General features: G+C 39.5%; 1 protein-coding gene across 3 annotated transcripts in view; it reads left to right on the top strand.

Annotated features, from left to right (window-relative positions):
- Positions 1-21097, top strand: part of gabra3 (gamma-aminobutyric acid type A receptor subunit alpha3) — a 103947-nt gene that overhangs the window by 33548 nt on the left and 49302 nt on the right. The gene's annotated exons all lie outside the window — the stretch shown is intronic.

Below are 21097 nucleotides of genomic sequence, written 5' to 3' on the forward strand. Positions count from 1 at the left end.
AAGCTGTTATTCCCAGCAATCCATGGACCACATATAAATGAGAAGTCTGCATAATGGCGAAGGTCCATCAGTCCTTCAGCTTGCCTCGCTTCCACTCCGCCTTCCACTTAAACAGTCGACGCTTAACAAGTGTCGACAGTCAGGCCATCTTGTTGTCTGTTTTGTTTGTAATCTGTTGCCAAGCTTCTGGATAACATGGCACATAATCAATAGCTATAAGAATGAAAGTGCTATATGTACACTTTGCCTGTATATTGGCTCTGAAGTTACCCGGGCTCTGCTGGCTTTGTAAGCTCATCCCACATGAATTATTTACAGCAGGGCAGAGAGGGACATCACTTTGAGAAGTGACCAGGTCAACAGTTAACATTCTGTTTCAGTGGTGTTGTCAAGGTTAATGTTTCACAGGTCTGGACAAGGGTAAGGTATTCACGGCAGAACTGCTTTCCTGATTGAATGACCAGCCAAATAGTTTCTCAGAGGAGTCAAAGGGAATAGAAAGTCAGAGGATGAGGATGTACTTAATGTCAAATCATAGGTTACCTGTCAAGATTTGCCAATATTATACACCACTTTTCCTTTCTAAATTGATTTAATTAGTTGGCTTATCAGTTATTTTAGCTTAGCCAGTGTTATAGGGGCTTCAATCATTTGAACAATTGAGTCACTGGTCAAGTGGTCAAAGAGCACACACACACAGAGGTCTTTCAAAGTTTTTCCTTGAACATTATCGTCCTTTTTCACAGTCAGGGGATTTTTTTAGTTTGTTTGTTAAGCAACTTAACCCTGACCTATGAGTCATTCAAGTTTCGACCATAAAAAGGCACTTGTGGGATGAAACAGTGTTGTGTCTACACATAATAGAGAACTTGGCAAAGAACCAATGATGTCTTAGGCAAATGATGTCTTAGGCACTTTTTTACCTGAAGCCTTTTTGCAACACATAAGTTCTTTTCCAATTTCTTTAGCTGAAGCTTTAAAAGGAGAAAAATAGGAGAGTTTGACATGAAGTAGTATTTTTGCACCAAGTTGATTCCCAGAAGTTGATTTATCTCAGCGTGGTATTCAGTGCATCCTCCGAAAATCTGAGGAAACTGAACAAATGGAGGACAAACAAGTTTCAGGCCAAAAAAACACAATGTACAGCAGATAAATAGTATCTGAAAGTCATGTTGTTAAGAAATATGAAAAATTCAAGTCTGAAACAGATGGTACAATAAATGGACTGGTTCTTTTATAATGCATTTCTACTCTAGCTGAGTAATCAAAGCGCTTTATACAGCTTGCGTCATTCACAGAAGTTCTTTTTATCTAACATTCACACTCCGATGGATGCATGGACGAACATTTTGGGGTAAGTATCTTGCCTCCAGGAATACTTCGCATGTAGAATCAAGCAGGCAGGGATTAAACCACCAACCTTCCAATTAGTAGATGACCTGTTCTACCTTCTGAGCTACAGCCACCAATAGTACTTGAGAGGTGTAACTTGGCCTTCTGCAGATCCATCTAACTTGCAGAAAAAACCTCATCAAAAGTAGTCTCAGGCGAAGGGTGGCTGTCAAGAAGCCATACTTAAGGAAAGGAAGCAGGGAGAAAAGGTTTGGTAAATTATACAAGAACTAAACTGACAGTGACAAAGGTCTTATGGAGTGATGACTCCAAATTTGAACTTTTTGGTTTAAAATCATTGTCAAAATATCTGGAGGAGGTCAAAAGAGAGGTACAAAAGTGAGTGTCTACAGCTGTAATAGATGTTGAATACAGATTTAGATACAATACATGCTCAGTCATGACAGTGATTGCAAACATACTGCCAATGCACTAAAAGCATAGATAAACAGAAAAACACACAGTGGATCATCTAGATAGAGAACAGAACAAAAAGCACACAACATCCAAAGAAAAATATAATGTAAAGAAATAAGGGGTGGCTGAAGAGGGAGAGAGAGAAAATTGCAGGGGCAGGGCTGTAGGTCACTTGTTCCACAAACCGGCTCAACCACAAACCGTGCCAAACTGGGTCCTTTAAGAACACCAGCAAGACGCTAATATAGAATTGAACAGGGATCATGTACAAAATATACAGTTAGATCAGGTACAGCATGAAAGGGAGCACTAGGGTGGAGATGGGTTGCCAAGCAGCTTGCAGATCCATCCAGAATGTTCATATTTCCATTCCACAATTAAAAAACTCGTAATTAAAACCGACTTTTGTTTTTGTTTGTTTGTTTTTTGTTGTTGTTTTTTAATTTGGATTAATTACTTCTTTTTAATCCTTTTGACATTGTATTGATCTGTCTTCTAATCATCTTGGTTTTTGCTGCTATGTCTACTAATTGACTTTTTTGAAGAACAGGGTAGTTGTAAACAGCTAAAGAAATTATGTTTTTGGCAGCAGTCCTGTCATGTAAAACTAGTTTTCCGCCATCGTGAATTCTTTAAAAATTTTATTGATCTGTGCTCTAATTACTTTGGAGTTTCAGTCAATTTTATATTGATATACTGAAGATCTGGTCAATAATGTTCCAAGCAACCAATTAGCTGACATCCCCGGCAGGCATGAATCAAGATGAAGACAGAATAGATTTCCCAGTGTCTGTGCAGCTAGGTGTTAGACACAGACCGCTCATTCCTGAAAATGCACAAATGTTGAAAATAATATGTGATCCTTATTAAAATGGCCCCTCAGATATTACCAGTTTATAGACTTGTTGGATTCAATTGTGCTTTTGTTGTTTTAACATAACTCTGTGGGTTCTCTTTATTTCTTTTTGGGAATAGCTCTGACTCACTTTCAGTGGAGCACAATCATTTTCAGTGCATCCCATATTTTTCGCCACCAGCAACATCCACCCCCGACCCCTTCTGAAGTTGAGTCTGAGTCAGTAAAGCTATGGATAAACAAGCCGTACAGATTAAAATACTTAAACGTAGCGGTGCCTTTGAAATTGTCACGCCGACTCCACTGTGTTATGAACAAAAGATTGTAATAGGTTTTCATGGAATATATAGACGCACATATACAAAAAAAGTGTATAAAAACACTTTTTTATATCTTATGAGGTAATTTGTATTTTTCATCAAGTGATATGCATCAAAGTTTATTTTTTAGATCATCATCATAACTGCATCTGTGAACTCTGTTCCTCAGAGTACATGGGCTGTTTCAGTTTCTAAGTGATTTTTGTTTTTTTATTTATTTATTTATTTATTTTACTGTTCATCTGAAAACACAGAAGAAGTATTACAGTTTACATACTGAATTACACATTATTTGCTTGAAATTTAACCAGCAAACAGGTTCAAATATCTGTTTGGTCCACAGGCAAAGACTTTATACAAGAAAAGCAGCTTTAGGGCTTGAAAAATGAAGCCTGTTTCTTGCATTCTTCAATGGCTACCAGGGGGGCAGCTTGCCTGTTTGCAAAAGGGAGTAAAATTATGTGGAAGTCAAAGGGAAATGTTAAACATTTTACTGAAAAAAAATATACCTAATGCAAAGAATAGTTTATGGTGAACGAGGCATGAATAAATAGCAATCAGGAGAAATATATAAAAAACAAGAGAAAGGCCCACAAGACAGGAGGAGCTGGCGATGGCCTCCAGGGGCGGGGGCTTTCTTTACCAGGGCATTTATGATGAGAGGAGATTGAACCTGTCTGTGCCTCCTGAAGTCCATTATGAGTTCTTTTGTTTTAAGAACGTTCAGCTTCAGGTTATTTTCTGAGCACCAGTGGGACAAGTTCTCTACCTCCATGTACGATGTCTTATCCCCATGGGAGATGAGCCCACCCACAGTGGTTCAGTGGCATATTTGATGATGACGTTGGTTGGATGGGTTGGTGTCAGGGCGGACCGATTGAGGCCAGTTGGTTAGGAAGTCTAAACGTGGTAAAAATGTTTAACACAGTCTGCAGAAAGATGAACAAAATACAATGATGCTACTAGGTCTTATGCATGAGCATCACTATAATGTTTTGGATGAGGTCATGTTGATCTGGAAGAAAGTGGAAATATTATTCCAAGGTGCCTTATGCTGTCATTATGCATTACAGTTATATATTTGGAGAACAGTGTGTGGTTTTTACAAATGCAATTTTGGTATGTGGGTTGGACTTGATGCATGAAGACCTTGTAAGTGTACATATTTTCTGAGTCTCTTTTCTACGTATTGTAGTGAAATCAGTTTTAACAGCCAACGCAGAATGTGCGTAAGGTGTGTAATATTTGAAATCTGCTATTTTTACCACAGCCCTACAAGATCAAGACATCTCAATATATTGACTGTTTATAAGATTGATAAGATACGACACTTGAAAGACGAGAACATCTGTGTGTTCAGTTTTCCAAACATGCCGTTTTTCCCATCCTGCCTGTTCAGTCAGAGGTGTGCACATTTATTCTTGTTATATCACTGTAGCAGGAAAAGATTCATAAAATATGGGAGCCGGTGTCGTTCTGGTTATGTCTTGTAATTAGCTATGGGGGACTACATGTCTTTAGGAATTTCTTTTTAAATGACTTGCAGATTTAAATGTGGTCAAGATTAACTGTTTTGTATCCACATGATGGGTTCAGTGACTATATGGGAAATTACAGTGACTGGCTAGTTAAAGCTGTGCAGCAGGAAGCAATTTTTCCTTAAAGAGTGAAAAAGCACCACATACTGCTGACTATTAGATTATTAATCGATTACATAGCACTTCCTTCCTTCCTTCCTTCAGTTGCAGTTGTACCGGTAGCTTTAGCACATGTGGTGTCGCAGGTGGGGGTGTGATGTACACCACCAGGTTGTCACATCTCATTGAAATCGGCAAGCACAATGTTGCCTGGAAGCTTTAGACAGCATCCAGGTGTGCCAGTTGATCTGGGTTTACAGTCCACTTCCCATTTTTTTTATTCTCTCATTAACCAGCTGGTGCCCATTCTTCAGATGTAACATATTTCTGTACAAATTACTTTGTACTGCAGATGGGAACAGACTTTTTTGTTTTTGTTTTTTAAGCATTAAGCAAAAAGAATAGAGACTTCTTCATAATTCATTTATAGATCCGGTTCTTATAGAGAATCAGCTGATTTCAGTTTGTGTCCCAGGGGAGGAAAATAGTGGCACAGTTACAGCGTGGATATATATGCATATAGATATAGATACTTTTATTTGGCTGAATATTTTCTATAACCAATTTCTGTTCCTATCACATTCATGAGCTCATAGTGCAGATTTAACCTGCATAGTTATTTAACGTTCTTAACAAATTCAGCAAGTTAATCACCAGAAACTTACTATACAAGTTAGTTTTCATGGTAATCTGAAAAAATTACTTTTGTACAGGTGACAATATGCAGCATTTTCAGGCTTGATAACTTAGCGCAAACATTATCATTTTATTATTAGCCAAACCCCCTAACCAGTACCTGATGCCTTAATAGAAAACTAATATGGCTCCAGGTTATTACTAATAGTTAAACAACTAAAGTCAGTATTCCATCAAGGTCATGAAAAGTGTTTAACACTTCAATGTTACTGAACTTTTGAAATTCTTCCTAAAATGTTGTTCAGTGTTGTGGACGTCAACAACTTTAGCTGCTAGTGAGGGGCGGAGCTGTGTGTCTATCTGCAGTGGTTGTGTGTGAAGTTGTCAACTGGAGGGCGTGAAGAAGTTGTTGGTATAAATACTGCTGCAAATGAGTATCTAATCTGAATTTTTGGTATCAAGTTGTGTTTTGTTGTTGTTTTTTGGGTATTGGGTAGGTCCTCCTTGTGACGCTCGCAGCAGATATGAGAGTAGGGCTTGTAGGGATCAACTTGCTTTTTAGTGCACATGCCAAAGAAGCTTGATCGCGCTGCCACCCAGACCAGTTTCTTGAGGAATGATTTTCTGTTGTACCAACTACTCAACTTGGGTTAAAACATGAACTAAAACAATTATGGGGATTTTTCTATAGTTTTCTGCAGAACATCTCCTCTTTAACAGCTGTTGCACTAAATCTGGGAATACTTGTGCTCCTGGATTGATACAGCATAGAAAATTTAAACAAATGAGACCAACTTGCTTCCAGATTCGTGACTTTTGCCCAGCCCACTTGGCCACCTTTATGTGACAGATTGCAAAACTTTGCAGGCACATTGCAAGCCAACATGACTCCGGTGGCATGCTGCAGGCTTTCATGCACAGAAACAGCAAAGATGAGAAAAAAACTATGTAATATATCCCACTCCCTGACAGGTGGCATTCTAATGAGATCATCAGGGTAACTTCAGCTGTCAGTGGTTCTAATGATGGGGTTTATTGGTACAAACACTGAATAAAACAGGACTTGATCTATTAATTGAATACTGAAAAAAAAGTACATAATGGACATTTTAATTAATAAAGATATGATAACATGATAGTCTTTGGGTGTAGCATTATTTCAAAAACTCGCATCACACGTTTAGGTTCAGCCAACATCAGGACATCAATCGCCTCCTTCAGAAAAAAATAAATAAGACATTTTTTCATCTTACTCTTAAAGACAAATTAGTTGTGATCTTCAAATTAAGAGTCCATGATTTCATTTCTAATCCTCAAATGGATCTGAGTACTGCAGATGTGTGATTGTGCGCGTGGAAGGTCAGTTGAATGTCCTGGATGTTGCAGTATAGCTGCTGTGACTGACTCACTGACCACAGGCTTTTACCGCAGGAGCTATTCTGCCGACACCCATGAAAAATGTCACGTCAGAGGGTAAATGTTTGCTTCACACATTTAACCTCCTACACGTGATTGGATATATTGTAATAGATGACACAGTAGTGAATAGTATACACTAGTTCAATAACATTTACATTTTCAGAGGTTGGAAGATGTTTGTTTCTGCTGGAGGCAGCTAAAAACAGAGAGGGGGAAATCAAGTTGAAAAGAGAGTAAGGCGGGAGAACATGTGTTTCTGAGATGGAAAACGATGAAAGGATAACACTTCTGTCAAGGAAGAGAAAAAGAGCCGTTCCAGTGATTTCACATCGCAGTCAGATGGAGATACATATGTTGGTCATAAAAGCTGCAAGATTCTGCTGTGTATACTCTTTAAAGATGGCTTCCTAATCAGTAAATCATGACAATCTAAGAAACGTAAAAAGAAATAGACACCTATTCCTTTGCTAGAAATTCCAAGGATTGTGACCTATGTGATTTTAGGTGTAGACTTTATTGCAATAAGCTTGCTCCCATGATATGAATTCTCAGTAGCTGTAATATATTCATAGAGACACTGTGAAGTAATTCTGAATTTAAAGGTGAGGAATGTCATCTTCAAGATAATCAGGTATAGAAATGTATTTAATCTAGCCTTCCTGTTCCTTACAAGTTATTTGAATTTTTTTTACCATGCAGTACTCGTATCCTCTGTGAAGAATAGCACATGTTGTGAGGTTATACAGTCATATGAAGGTTTTCATGGAATTTAAAACTAAGTACACCTAATTAGTTAATTGCTTTTAGAACCAGCAACTTCAAGTAATTGTCATATGTTTGACTGTTGGACAGAAGACCTCACATTTGAATCTAAAATTCAGTATACCCCCACGAAATTGCAGTTCAGAGTTTGCAACCTCAGTCTTTTGCAGATTTTTCCTTAGGAACTAATTAATAATCACCGCATTTTCACAGAAACCGCAAATATCCTCTGCTTTTTTTTTCTTAGAGCAAAAAGAAGCTTGGGGTGGTGAAATACCCTTGTAATCAGAGGTGGGAGGTGTGAAAGTAGCCAATCCGAGAGCGTTATTCATCTCACCTCATTGCATCTGCAGCAGATGCAGTCCAGCATTCTCGCATCATAACAGTTTATCCTTGTGTTCTTCTTAAAGCCCTAAGATGCCACCCAAATGCATATTTAGGGCTAAAAATAAAATAAAAATAGGCTTTTATTTTTTTACCACATCTAAAATTCATTCCGCGGGTGCTATATGAGTGTAACCCCTGTAAATTTTGGAATTCGACTGCGCTTTGGTATAGAGAGGAGTTCGTGGTCGACTCAGTTTCCTGTGAATGCAAAATAAGCCAAACCATAACCCCTCCACCACCGTGCTTGACAATTGGTACAAGGTGTTTGTGTTGATATGCTGTGTTTGGTTTCCTCCAAATGTAGTACTGTGCATTATGGCCAAACATCTGTACTTTGTCTCGCTTGTCTAAAGGATATTGTTTCAGAAGCTTTGTGATTTGTTCAGGTGAATTTTGCAGTAGCTGCTACTTACTGTTTCTAATTCCTATGGAAGCAGAAATGATGTGCTTTGACTGCAAGAGCTCTCTTTTTCACACGACTGCTGTAATCATGTTTCATAATGAAGACTAATAGTTTGTCAGTTGTTTGTGTTTTTACTTAGAGAGTAATTTGCAAAATCGAGATACTACATATTTTGCAAGCAGAGAGTTAGGGATTAGGGTTACTTAGAGAGAGGGTTAAAGTTGTAAATGATATCTTCATTGCTGCTGATGGTGCTGGTAGAGCTTTTGTAATCCCCGATGATATCAGTAGTGCAGGTGAAACTCTGGGCCTCCAAAGCAGATTGGTGTCGCAACACATTTCAGATCATATCTCTACGTTAGATAATTTCCTCCTGTTGTAAGGAGTTGTTACACCAAAGCATATATCTATTGTGGTGGCATACTTCCAAATAAAGCATCCAAGGCTTTCCTCTTGCAATGTCTCATCACTATTGGAGTATTAAAGCACGTGTTACTTTAAATTCAGTATGGTATAACCTTGCTGTGGATCTCTGCATGGAGTCTGCGCTTCATTTCCAAATCTGATTAGACTCAAATAGCTGTTATGACAGCAATACTGAACTATGCTGACCTTGCTCTCATTATTTTTGAGATTTCATTTCTCTGTTTTTTCTTTTCCGCTGCAACTCGATCATTTCTGATTAGTCAGTTTTCTGTCTGCGAGCTGAACGGACACCAGAAAGACATTTCTCCGCCCTCTCGCCGACCTTGGTTGTCATGGCACTGAATTAAAGCTAGTTACAGATCAAGGACAACAAGAGAGGCGCAAACTGTTAAATTCCAAGATCAAGTAAGTCAGAGGCTTTTACAGCGATGGACTGGGGAATTGAGACTGTGTGTGGGATGAGCATGCAAGATGAATGTGTGTACTGAATGGAAAGAGGAGCTTGTTTTTCAAAGAATGAGCAACTAAGAGCTGAAACATACACCTGCTGTACACTTAAAGAAATTACATTTTAATGGTTTTAACTCCTATCATAGTCTAATATACGTGTAGCTTTTATTTCTGGTGACAGAAATGTCACATACATATTTCTGTGCAAATCTGGGACTGCAAACCACAAGAGACAGAACAATGTTCGACAAATCTGATGGTAGTACAGCTGAAAATTAACGTTTTTCAATTGATTTTATTTTCCTCTTCTTGTTCTTCTGTCTGAACAGATTGTGCCACAGTCTCCAACTTTAAGCCTAATGGTAATCAATGGGCTGACGAGGCTCCAAATTGGCCTGCTCCTGTTTCTTTGCTTGGAAGTGTTAAACAGATGTTGGGGAAGAGTTGCTGGACATGCCTGTCATTAATCCTGAACAATTATTGAAAACCTTTTTTCAAGTTGAAAGGTTTCTTTCACTCCTCTGCTCTGAGTGAAAAACTCAATGAAAATCTCCCGACATCGTATGAAATCTGTAGCAGTTTCTCATAAGTCAATACAGTGATACAGAGCTCAGAGGGAATGTTCCCAGTGGACATATAACCTAAGTTGGCATCTACTCCAAACACACACTGGAAAAGTGTGTCCAGTACTAAAAATGTCCCCGAGGTGCCTGCCTTAAAAAGAGTGCCAGGTGTGGCATACTTGGTAAAAGGCCTAGGGGGGCTAACTGAGAAAATACTGGAGGGACTCCAGCCCAGCTGCCAGGGGAGTGCCTGGGGATCCTGCGGGAAGAGCGCCGTAAGAAACTGCATAGCGAAAGATGCAAGGTTTAGTAGAAAGATGATTGGATGAGATGGACTGTAAGAGGAAAATTTATCAGGCTGCATGGTGTAAAAAGTCTTGGAATTTAGTACATAATAAGTCAGAAATTCTTATTTCTCTGAATCTTAACCTATGCACTGGATGCAGAATATGATCACACTTATAACTGTAATGACTCGTACTTACATAGTATAAATATGTCTTTAAAAAGGTGGCATTGTAAAATGGTTTAGATTCTTTATACAGGGAGTGAGTGTGTTCACAACAATTTCACAGCATCTGAAATGATGAGAAAAATGCTCCCAAAGAAAGTGATGGACAACAAGAACACCGTTAGCACGGCCATAAAGCCTTTTGTCATTCTGATGTGTTTAAACGCCTCTGTTTATCACATTTTCGAACAGTTTCCACTCCAACAGATTCTGAACTTCTTTGATCGGCTCCTCTCAAACACTTCAACTACAGTGAGTGAAAGATGTGAGAAATCTTGGCCTAGAGGAATGACTGCAGATGAGACATTTGCAGTCGGGCAAAGGTACCGTTTGATATTACCCGAAGCACTTCACCCCCACCCTCCTACTTCAGCTTCTCTCTGGTGCATATTATCTGCTTAAACCAGGCGAGTGGATGACAGAATAAAGAAGCAAACAAAGAAAAATCAGTCACATTGAAAAGGCTATGAATGATACAAGGCATCCATTGGTAAGGGACAATATACTGCATAATGCTGCGCCGCATAACATTATCAATATATTGTTGGTAGATGTGGCAAGAATATGAGTGGGAGGATCTGGTGAGGAAGATTAGTTATGCTGTAAAGGTTACCTCATGCATAAATGCAAACTTAAAATTCAAAATTTATTAATCAGCAATGTAGAAATCTCTTCCCATCATGCCTTCTTCCCAGGAAGATGAAAATATTTGTCTTCATGTGTTTAAATAAATAAATTAATCAGTCCCTCCCATAACTGCAGTCAAGAAAAATGATCAGCTTCCAGTATATCTTTTCTCCCAAAGCTCCAAGCAGCTTCACTAATCCCCTCCATTCGATTTGAGTCGCTTTGGCTCTCAGCGGCAAGACAGCGAGAAGTTCAGCGGGTGCGTCGTCGGGCCACTTTGGATATCAGGATTCTTATCAGTCATCCGGCAGCTCTCACATCAACCCAGATGGGGTGACGCACATTTGAGATAGAGACAAGGTAGTTGGATGAGGATGCTGTGGCATTTCCTGAGGTGCCCACTTGGAATTCAGACTGCATGAGCAGTAACAGCAGCAGCAGCCAAATGTTTAAGAGATTAAAAGTTTGTTGGAATGGGAGTTAATCAACGAGACCATTTGTTTGTTCCTTCCTTTACTCCTGTTCTATTATCAGGGTTCGACAGCTTTTCAAGCCGCTAACCTTAAAAGGGTGCTCTCGGTAATATAAGAATGACGCAGCACTACAACGGGTGCGTCGCATCCCCATGTACTGCTCTAGTATGAGCTGTAGAGTGCTGCATTTACTGTCCAATATATATTGTAATTCTCCAGCGTGCAAGTATGTATTCACTATGCGCACAGGAACATGCTCTTCTTTCTTCATTAAAAACAATCCAAGGGCACGACCTGTTGGGGATTAAAATATGAAATACAGTTTATGAAGTCCATTGCAAGTACTAGTGTGAAAAGCATTGCACTGTTGTTATTACATTGTAAGATACCAGGAATGAGCATCTATGTGACATCTTTCCAGTTGTTGTCTCCTCCTGTTCCATCAAACGTTAAAGGGGACCCGTTCTGCTCTTTTCCAGCAATATATTTTTTATTTTGGGACTCCACTAGAGTAGCTTTGCATAATTTACTTTTAAAGCTGCAGATGGAAAAAAGAAAAAGCTCTTATTTAACTGATACTGGCCCTTTATGCAGCTCTCTAAAAGCTGACTTTCTTCTGATTGAGTGACTGCAGAAAAAGAGGCTCCTCTTCCTGCTGCTGTGGAGGTTTCAAACTGTTCCTGGCAACTAATTTGTTTGTTAAGGCAAGATAGATCTCTGCTTTCATGCTGTTTACACCTAGCTTTTGACCCTATCATCTCAATGTTGCAGCAGAAATCAGACCAACATTTTTCACATCTTCTATCGTCCAATTCTGGTGGAATCACTGTGTGAACTGTAGCCTCAGTTTCCTGTTTTTAGCTGACAGGACTGGCAGTTGGTGTGGCCTTCATTCAGAGATGCTCTTCTGCATACCTCGGTTGTAGTAAGTGGCTGTTTGAGTCACTCTTACCTTCCTGTCAGCTTGAAGTAGTCCAGCCATTTACCTCTTACTTTTGGGCTTTTTGAACCCAACCAGACCATCTTGTACCAACAGCCATATCATGTTTAATATCACTTACGTCACCTTTGCTTGCCATTGTGATGCTCTGTTTGAACTTCTGCACTTGAACTTCATCTTGACCTTGACTTACAAGAGTAGAATAATGAAACTTGGTTCCCTTGTAGACTACATACATCCATTGCCTTCCTAAAACTGTAGCCACAAACCATTGGGTTTGAATATAAAGACAAGTATTTAAGTGATTTAATGTTGCTTCTACTTAGTAGGTATAGTGTTTGCCCCATGATCAGAAGGTCAAGGGTTCAAATCCACTGAACGGCTACCCTGAGGTACCCTTGAGCAAGGTAACGTTTCTACACACTGCTCCCCGGGCTCTGGGGTGAATTCGATGTCTGTGAAATATACAGACAAAAACTTTGGCCATTAACAGAAACTGGGTCCACTGTTGCCTTGTGCTTTCCTCTTTAGGAAATTTGGTTTAGAACCAAGAAGCTGCTGTGCTCATATCTACACCTGTTGCTGTGCCTGTGATAACCATATCAGGAAATCCCTGCCAGTTAATATCAGCCACGGCCAAAAGTAGAAAAAAATGGTTGGAAAATAGTTGTTTAGAGCAATTCAATTTGATTTTATTCATACAGCTCCAAAAAACAACAACAGTCACCTTTATATTGCAATACCTGATACTGTAAAGCTAAGACTGAGAGAGAACCCCAACAATCAGACAAACCCCTATGGACAAGCATTTGGGAATGGTGAGAAGGAAAAACCTGCTGCTTTAAATTTTGCCCATGTTTAATATGAACATCCACCATTGTAACAGAATAGACGACAGTAAGGAAAAGCAAATAGGTCCATCTATTTTGTTTCCTTCAGCGCACTCTGCTTCATTGCTAGACAAGTCACATTCTTGTTAATGAAAAGGCTGGGTTTTTTTGTTTGTTTTTAAATGGGGTTCAACATGGATTTGGTTTGTTTAGCTGTGTTTAGGTCAAAGCTACCGAGATCCTTCAGGAGAACAAAGCATTTTCAGAGGTGACTCATGCTACACAAGTGGGTGTAACCTGAAGGTCCAATGAATAAAATCCTCACAACTTTTCCAGCAGCCTCACCTTTCTGACCCAGCTCTCTAATAAAACCGCCGAAGCTCATTGCCTCACACTTGAGATTCGCCCCTCACTGTCTTCACAGACATCCTGTTTGAAATGAGGATGCATCACACTGAGGAAGTGATGCTGATTCACGGGGCGTTTAAGTCGGTGGTAGCTGTATAGCAGTAAATCTTTTAACCCAGTGACAACTTTTCCCTAAAATCTGATTTGGTTACCTTTTCCTCTGGCCAGTCCCGATGTAACCTCAGAGCTCCTTTAGCTGGTAATGAAATTCAGTCCCTGTTGTGTGTACAGCAAAGATTTAATCAAATAGTTTGAAACTGCTTTATATATTCAGCATCCTGGGGCTGTGGGATAAAATAACTGGCCCCACAAAACGAGGCAGATCCGTCACCGAGCGAAGCACACATTTGCACACAACAGCACACTTGAACTTTAGCTTGCACAATTACTCCTCTTCACTAAGGTTTATTTGCCATCACTCTGTCAGCTCATGAAGCACCTTCATCTCTTCCTGCCACCCGAACAGCTCTCATTACCGCTCACTTCCCTCCAGCCTCGCTGCTCATTCCACACCTTCTGGCTGCCAGCAGGCACCAGCATGCCCTGGGAGACCAACACTACATCTCTTCCCTGGCCAAGAGTGCAATCCTTCACCTGTCAGACTGGTTCAGTGCACTAACCTTGGATCGGCGCCAGTCCACTCACTCAGTGCATGCCCGTTCCACTAACTCAGACTGCTGGGCCCACACGCATTTTGTTCCCACCAGCCCAGCGAGTCTGCTTCTTCTTCTCAGGTTGTCAGTCATCCATGTAAGATGCTGACACTACAGCAGAAAGTGACCACATCGAGGTTAGCGTTCACAAACAATATGGTGTGCCACTGGAATAAAACTATGGACAGTAAAGGTATCAAAGGCCTTTGATGTTTAGTCGCTTTCATTTCAGCTGAGGAATATCGGAAATCAGTGATGCCCTTCAGAAATGGGACTTGGTAATAATTAATTAAAGAGACGCCTTTTACAGAACATTGCTAATTAAGAAACTTTCACAGGATAACATTTAAATCCATAGTGTCTACTACAGAAAGTAAACTTCCCAAAAAGTTTGCGCATATATGATTAGGTTAGAAACTTTTCCTTGTGCTCCAGGAGGCAGAATACCCTTGATTTAATACCCGTGTTTATCCCATCTAATGATGCCATCAGAAAATATGCCTAGCACCAGCAGCTTGGTTTTAATGCGCTCTCCTGCCTTCACTGCGACCATGGAAGTGACAAAACAGCCAATTTAAATTCTAAATTAAAGCTTTCTGCGCAAAAGTACTCAGTCAAAATCAAAGCCAAAAACCCAAACTAAATTAAAGTGATTAAATATTATAATTTAGGCTTTAAATATTTTAAAACTATGGTAACACCAACCTCGGGTTAACGGCGTGCACCTTTCGCCGCTCCGGTGAGTCGGCGTTGTTTTTGATATCATTAATTTGGTGACAAATGCTGCAGCGTTGGGTTTTTAATTTCAGGCTGTAAAATGCTTTACTATAATCTGTTTCTGCAACACTGTGTGCTTGCTGCTCCTAAACATTGAGGATAAAGCTGTGCAAAAGTCCATGCAAGTTTGTTTCCTGTCTATAGAAAATAGTCAGTCGTCATCACTTTAACAGGGAGTGTAGTGCTGTTGTGTACAAATATTAATTACTGTCTGGATTTTGAGATATAGCAGCTCACTGTCTGCCTTTTCATGTAAGTGAGCAATTGTGCAGTGTGGAAACTGAGACTTTTTGTGGAAAATATGTAGGAATCAGCTATTAAGAGGACCAAAAGCACAGAGTGACTCCTGTTAATGGTTGTTAACAAGTAATCGTTCAGTGTAACACTTCACAGTTCGATTCTTTTTTAAATTTGTGTCATCAAAATAAATAACCACCCTTTTAAATAAATACACAAATGGATATTTTACATGACAAAAAACATGGACTGTACCATTGTCATGTGCCTTAGAGTTCCAAAGCAAGTAAAATGTGAGCAGTCATTTGTAGGCATTAATAGACTGCTACTAACAAGAACAAAGTCGTCTTTACTTACATTTCTCTGACAATTCATTTAACTAGCAGTAGCTAGTCACTGTAACTAGTCAGATATGAGGATCGTTAAATACACAATATATTCAAACCTTCTGCAGTGTGGAAGGAGAGGACATGCTCAAAGTGGGCGCTTTGAAGGTTACTCTGTGTCCTCTCAGCAACAGTAATTCATTGGCCTTTGGATCCAGTCCACGAGTTAACATTTAACGCCTTAGTGTTGCTGATAAATTAACGTGTTCAAATGCACATTGTACGTCATATGATTAAGTTAGTGGGTTTAGACACCCCCGGACACTGGTACAGTCCACCCGCACAGACAAAACAAAGCAAAGAACCAGGTGCCGACATTACAAATGAAGTGAAGCAACCAGGAAAATAAAATGGATAACGAGAATTTCAAATGCATTTTTCATATGGAAAATTTTGCAAATTGAACAAAGAACTACAAAGCACAGACGTTTGTTATCCTATTGAAGTGAATACCATTTATCTGCTCCGGTTTCGGGCTCCTGCTGCTGCCACGCCGTTTTCTGCAGCACGGTATAACAGGGCCATTGTTAAAGTTAGTTGTAACACCTGTGCTCTTCCTAGATACAAGTCAAGTACCCACTGTGAAAAAAGGCCCATTGTTAGCTTAAAGGTCCTGCACACCCACACAGCTGTTTCCACTTATCCTTATTATTAAACCTGCTCAGGCTCGAGAAGAATACAAGCCGAAGCTCCGAGCGCTAGCGCACTGCACCTTTTTTAGAGCAGTCATATCGGTTTCATTTACAGTCACTGCCTCAGTAAATAAAACACGAGCTACTTGTGTTCAATGTCAGGCTTAAAAAGTGTGTTAGTCACTCATTTGATATGAAAATGGTCAATAAGAATTAAAAAGTACGAGTTATATCCCTCCAAATAGGTCCAACTAATCTTTCCATGTCTTCCGGCAGCCACTAATGAAAATGAATTAATTCTTACAATTCTGTTGCAAACTGATCTGATGATGAATTGGGGCCTTTTACTAATAGTTTTCCGGGCTGGCTTCACACGGCATCGGTAAATATCACTCATCTCATGTTCAAATATTCATAATTCACTTTTAACCATCAAAGTCCAACTTTAGAGTAGCTACACAGAATAATGCGATCAGACATCCTGGCAGTCATTAATAATTAACAGTATTTATATGCTGAGCCTATGACTAATATCAATGTTTAATAAAAGAAAGTATTTGTCAAATTTGGCGTTGACATGAGACTAAGACATACAGCAGTAATCGTTTTTGGGGGGAGTTTTTTTGCTCTTATTGCAACTTTTTTTCCCCCCCTGAAATTCAAACATCCCGTTATGTGCAGATATAATGGCTGTTTGGTTCTTTGTGCTTCTTTTAAAATTGGATTCATGCGCTTGTGTTGAGATGGTGTGAATAATGAAGGGGGTTGAGGGAGTGAAACACAGCAGCTGGCACGATTATAAAACCTCTGTGTTTCAATAAAAATGATGTCAAATACAGAGGGAATGTCCCATTTCTTTAGTCCTCATCAGTGAATTTAAACAGCTGGCGCCTACTGGAAGAGGTTACGAGAGTGTGTGTTAGTGTGTGTGTGTCACAGAAAGCGTTTGTGCTTCAGTTAAACATGCAGATGCTACACGCCACACATTTGCTTTGTTTTTTTTCTGAAGTGGATATTTGTGCAGCAGATGTTGCTCGAACGGTTTCTTAGCGACTAAGGGGTTCTCATTCATTTTTGAATTTCCATTGGTGCCGTCTGAGAGGCCACAGAGGCTTTTTGTTTGATATATGATTCATGTTAAGTGAGATATCACCTATTGCAGTTAAACTCCTCCCAGCCATTTCTAAAAGCTTTTTTTGTATTTTGGTGTTTTCGGGGTGTCTGAGCTACTTCAAACACACATGCCTGTCCATTTTTGATAAGTTGCGTGAATGGAAAATCCAGAATTATCCAGTATTACTTCATTCAAATATTTATGAGTACACTGTTATGCTGTCATATTTTAATATATTTTTTGCCAGAGCATAATTATAGAGGTAGGTGCTTATTTGACAGTTGGAATATATCAAACCATGCCCTGCTCGATGGGGTTCAAGTCGTGAGCTTGGAGTTAAAAGGCTCAGTCTCAGTGGAGTGCACTCACAAGTTACGAAGCCTCCCATATCTGACATCATCCGTCTTATCACCTGCCCTCGGTTCTGGAAGTTGTATTCTTTATTATTTTCCATGTTCACCTCGGTGCAGAGGTAGAATTAGGTTTTGTTTCTGTCATTTTGATGGACGCGGTCGTAAAAAAATCCATCGTAATCTGATTTTATTTGTCATTTTTTATATTTTTTTAATGGTAAGATGATGGGTCATACTAGAAGAGTCAATTTCATTACAATAACTAATATATAGCATAGAAAAGAGTGTCCATTTAGGGCATGAAAAGAAAAGATGAACAGAAATTCCAGTTGTGTCATGTCAACAAAACGAGAAGAAGATTAATGATTTTTTTTAATCTTGTGCAATTACAGCAGAAATGCACTAAAACACCAACGTTGTTGTTCAAACAAACGTGCACTTAGTGAACTCGGTGTACTTGCGCCTGCTTGGGCATGACCAAGTCCATTGAGGGAGATTGCTGCAGAGGCAATTTCTTCCATTTTACATCTTTCCTAGACAACTTTTTTGGGCCCTATTTGATTTTATTGTGAAGTCTCAACTCGTCCCTCTGCTGCCACCCTGAACGCTGAAATTACCAGCAGCATTTCAGCACAAGTTTCATAAGTGAGCAAAGATTTCACCCGGGGAAGTGATAAGAACCCTCTGAAAGTTTCCGACTCTCTTGGGACTTTCTGAGCATGTGCTGTTTCTACTCGGGGGTACAGCCAAACCTGTGAACCTGTCGTGGTCGTATAGTTAGGCCCAGGTGCACAACTTTTGTACATAACTTCAGTGAATTTTAAATCAAACAACCAAGATGTGATTGAAGTGCATACTTTCAGCTTTAATTTAAGGGGTTACAACAGCTTAGTAACTGTTTAGTAATTGGAGCCATTTTTACTTGAGCCTCACGCTCAAAACCAGTCGGACAATTGGCTGTAAGCAGTTTGCTGCCCAAGTGAAACCACTGGTTTCAAACAGCTCGAGAACAAGACATTTCAAAGTTCTGAAAAAAATAAACTAATTGGACAGATAAAACCAAGATGAACTTTTCAACCAGAAGCTGTAAAACTGACAGGGCTTCACACTGTAAATGGATACTGACCCAAAGCAATCTGCAAAAGCAATCCTAGAGTTTCTCAAGGCAAAGAAATGAGAAATTCTTCAGTGGCGAAGTCAGTTACCTGATCTCAGCCCAATAAAGAGCTTGCTTTTCTGCTATTAAATACAAAACTGGAGGCCAAAAGAAGCACAAACAAGCAGCAACTGAAGGCAGCTGCAGTAAAGGCATCGAGGGACGAAACACAGCATTTGGTGATGTCCAAAATAACAGAAAACAAAGTATGGACCTAACTGTAGACATGGTATGAGACCTCAGTGGAAGATTTTACAGCGCATGTTGAATGCTATGTTATTAAAGACACAAATCACTGAGTGCTGCAGGTACTTTTCTCAGTAGTGTTGTGTGAGAGTTATGCAATGTACTGGTAAAAGGCCCCCAGTGTTCTTATTTCAAAATGAGCAGCTTTGATGAGTTAAATACTTAAAACACACAATAGTTTCTGTTTACTGTGCAGTCCAACAAACAATGTTTCAAGGAGTCAATCAGAAATAATTGGAAGTGTAATTTGCAGACAGTGGAGGTGTGCCGTCTTTCGCCTCCGACTCTTCATCTAAGAGCTCACCCCATTAAAGTTCTATTACTGTCGTCCATAATTAAAACTGATCCACTGTCCAAAAAGAAAATAAAATGTTATTTCATACATGCCTTTTTATTCAATAACCATCTTGCTTCATTAGCTTTTCACAGTAAAAGTCACCCAACCCACATGCTTTCTCTGTGAGGCGCCAACAATTTAACGCAGCCCCCAGTACAGTGTTAGAAAATCAATTAGTAAACAGTCAATGAGTCAGTCAGTGGGATGAAATTACACACGTTAATGGTGGTTAATAAGCTTGCCTCATTTCTTGGGACTTCTTCATGCATGTGAATGGTGGACTCGACTGGCAATGAAAACTGCCGAACTGAGTCTTGTGTTTAAAGGGAACCTGTTGTAATCATTTCCTGCCTGATCTTTGTCGACACTGCTAGAATAGCTTAGCATGATTTACATTTCACATTAATTCTTATTTATCTCACACCTGACCATAGTCCCTCATTTGCTCCACTGTCTGAAGAGACTGATTTTAACTCATTTCCCTTGGCTACTGTCACGTCGGGTGTTTAACATGTGTGTTTATGGCGCGGACCTAAAAGCGGACGCGGGAGAACAGGAAATGAAAAGCGAACATTTATTTGGCCCAATACCAAAACACAAAGCAAGGCGAACAAGGCCGGAACTAAACTAAAACTGGCAATAAACTGGGAATAAACTAAACAAACAGGGGACATGAACATGAAACTGAACAGGCACAAGCAAAACGTAGACGAGAAATAATCCAAACATGAACCTGAACAGTTGTAACAAAATTCTGTGACCTGACAGACGACCCAACAAAGAACAGAAGGAGAAAATATTTAAGGAGACTTAAATACACAGGAGGGCAATGAGGGAAATAGAAACACCTGGGAAGCACAGCTGACACAAACCAACATGACACAACAGGAGAAGTGAAACTAAACACACTGAACATGGAAACACTAGACCTTTCAAAATAACACAGGAAACATAGAGAGACGTGGACACGATAACACGAGCTGACAATGGAAAATGTAGACATAAAACACATGACAGACTGGGAAGGCATTGAACACAAGGAGAGATAACTGGGAACAGAAAAGGGAGACGACGGCGCTGACATAACTTACACGTTTAACATAAGGGACAAGACAGACTACACAGAGGACAGGAAAAGACCTAAAACATCAACCAGACTAAGATTCAACTAAGACACACCAGTAATAATAGAACTTAACTTCTATGCTTATAGACAGAGCTGCGTGCCTGAGATGACCATATTACCTCATTCACATCATACAGACCATACCAGAGCCATAACAGTTTATATACAACAGAAATTAAATGTCTCTCTACTAATGCAGAACATAAAAGAAAGTTAAAAGCAATAAAAAGCACATTGTAAAAGAAGCGCTAACTGTGCCGCATTACATTACCTTTATAATCAATATAAATACAAAGTTCCCTGTAATATTGACAGCACAGTATCCTTTATATTAACCAGAGGGTGGTAATGTTTAATTTAACACTGAATAAAGTATTACTGGCAGAGTTTACACATTTTAAACTGCCTAATATAAAAACAGCACTTTATCATTTTTTAAAGCTTTAAAAGCATTTATGCTTGGTGTATTGTACAACATGAGTGCCACTACATTATGGAGGGAATAATCGCTAGCACACGAAGGAACCCTGATGCTTAATTGATATTTTTTATTGCCCACACATGCCCTCATAATGGCCACTTAGCTAAACCGAAGTACTTTGCCCAGGTGCCTCAAAATTATG

Source organism: Oreochromis niloticus, linkage group LG10, assembly GCF_001858045.2.
Source record: "Oreochromis niloticus isolate F11D_XX linkage group LG10, O_niloticus_UMD_NMBU, whole genome shotgun sequence".
Lineage (NCBI taxonomy): Eukaryota > Metazoa > Chordata > Actinopteri > Cichliformes > Cichlidae > Oreochromis > Oreochromis niloticus.